Source organism: Onychomys torridus, chromosome X, assembly GCF_903995425.1.
Source record: "Onychomys torridus chromosome X, mOncTor1.1, whole genome shotgun sequence".
Classification (NCBI taxonomy): Eukaryota; Metazoa; Chordata; class Mammalia; order Rodentia; family Cricetidae; genus Onychomys; species Onychomys torridus.
Genome location: NC_050466.1, coordinates 41,630,471 through 41,633,084, shown reverse-complemented (window position 1 = coordinate 41,633,084; position 2,614 = coordinate 41,630,471).

Genomic DNA, 2,614 nt, shown 5'->3' with positions numbered 1-2,614 from the left:
ACTGATAATTTCATTGAAAGGATTTCAGGATTTCTAAATAAAGATTAACTACTGCAGGTATGGACTGGTATATATTTAGTGCTAAAAGATGATTGTCATTATTAGAACAATGACAAACTTTACCTTCAGTGCAAGTCTGAATAGTTTATCTTCTGTTTTACCTTTCAGTAATCCTAGTATAGTTTTTAGAAGAATACGTTTTTCATGCTGTCCCATTATCAACTGTACTAAAAATGGCTTTTGCCATGATATTAAGCATTTTTGGTTTTGTTTTTCTTCTGAACTGGTCTTTTGATCATTAGCAGATTAAGATACACTTTTTTTAAGGATCAAATTTTACTCAGTGTGTCTTTTGAAAGTGTAATACAATAATATTAAGCTAGATGATTTGCCTTCATTATCTCACTTAATCCACCCAGAAGTCCTGTCTATGAAATATTAATACTTTAATTTTATTCACAGTGAAGGTGAGTTTTAGGAAGTTGAGTAATTTGCCTGAGATTATATAGCTGGTAAGTGGTAGTATTGTGACTTTATAATAGATATATTGGAAAACAGAGCTACTTATTACCACATTTAACTATTTCCCCAATTTGAATCTTAAAAGTCATGTTAAATTATAAGATGCTATTATTATTGTTACTATTATTTAACAGACCACAGAGAAATAAAATAGAGGATTTAGATATTCTATAAGAAGATATATTTCCCATGATAGGTACAACAGCTGCTAAGAAAGACTTAAATTTAAACCAAAGAACTAAGACCTACAACATTTTAACACATATTTGTAGAGATATGGCTAATATAATCTATGTGTCTAAAGATGAAGAAATGTATATGACTTGTAATATATGATAGGATACAATTCCACAAGTGAATATATATAAGTTGGGCACAGGAAAAACAATACAGTGTGATTCATGGTAGCTGGGTGACCAAAAACATTGTAATGTACATTAGATTTCATTGAACCCTCTTGGACAGGTATGATTTATAAAACATATTAATAAGGAAAAGCCCCCAAATATCTAATTTTCTAAAAGTCTATGCACCAAAAGTTTTTAATTCAGAGAATTAAATTTGGAATTTGGAAATAACATTGACTGTCAGTTATTCATGTCTTTTTAGTAGAAGCTCCTTAAAACCCAGGTCAATGATGTGGCCTGTAGCCACCCTAGGGTTTTGTTCAGAGACCTGTACTCAGGGTAAAGGGGGACTCTTAAATTATACTTCACAAAACACTTTCATGATGAGCCATTGGAAAGACAGTTTGAAATTTATTAAGCAAGTATTTTAATAGAGGTTTACACTTGAACATTAGGGGAGAGAAAAACTCAAAAGCAGTAGCAAATGCTGTTAGGGAGGGCAGGAGCCTCTCAACATTTAGTGACATATGTGCTGTGGGATGTTCTGTATGCTGTGAATTTGTGTTGTTCTGATTGGTTGATAAATAAAAAGCTGATCGGCCAGTAGCCAGACCAAAAGTATAGGTGGGATAAGCAGACAAGGAGAATCCTGGGAAGAGGAATGTTGAGTCAGGAGATGCCAGCCTGCTGTCCAGGGAGCAGCATGTAATGGCACACAGGTAAAGCCATGGAAAACATGGTGACATATAGATTAACAGAAATGGGCTGCATTTAAGTATAAGAGGTAGTCAGTAGTAAGCCTAAGCTAATGGCAGAGAAGTTTTAATTAATATAAGCCTCTGTGTGTTTACTTGGGTCTGAGTGGCTGTGGATCAGGTGGGACACAGGGAAACTTTTAGTTACAGATAGGTGTCTTCTTGATTCTCAGCCAGCAGAATAAGGGTCTCCTTTCCATCCTGATGTCCCCTGAATTATTTTTTCTGTATTTCTCCTCTGCCTCACTCTACATTATAAAGCCTCACTGAAATTTATTTTCTCTAAAATACCATCTACAAGAGGGCATATGTAAAGATAAGATTGTACCCTGCCCTAAGATATCTCATATTGTAAAATCTGTAGTTTTCTGACAATGCCTTCCTCTTAGAGCTTCCATTTTATAAGTAGCCTTTAGTACATTTAACAGAAAAATATGGCTGTACACCTTGGTGAGTATGAGTATGGCTCTATCTCTCTCCACCACCCACACAACAGAGACAATGCCTTAATTCCTGAGAATAGAAAATGTACCACCTGGTAAATTTATTGAGATGAATTGAGACTTTAGAAACACATGGATGTATTAAAATCATATCAGGAAAACTGGGCCCAAGAGTTTTTTTTTTTTTTTCAGAGAAGCAGAGAACTCTTAGATTCAGCTCAGCTCTAAACTCATGGTTGACATGGCAAACAAATCTCTTGCCTGCCAGTCCTCCTATTTTACCACTTAGACCTGTTATCCATCTAACTGTCCATTTGTTCCTCTGTACCTAGTTTTGCTCTTTCATCTTTACAGCTAGAGTTAATTATGCAGCTCATCTCTGATGCTGCAGTCTGACCTCCATGGCCACTAGTTATATGTTCTCTGTTTTTTTCTTTGCAGCTGGGTTTTGTTCAGCATCTTCTCAATATGAATTCTGCTTTCATTTCTATTAGCCTCCCTGCTTCTCAGGATTTCTGAAACCTTGAACTCTGCTGTAGTACCTTAA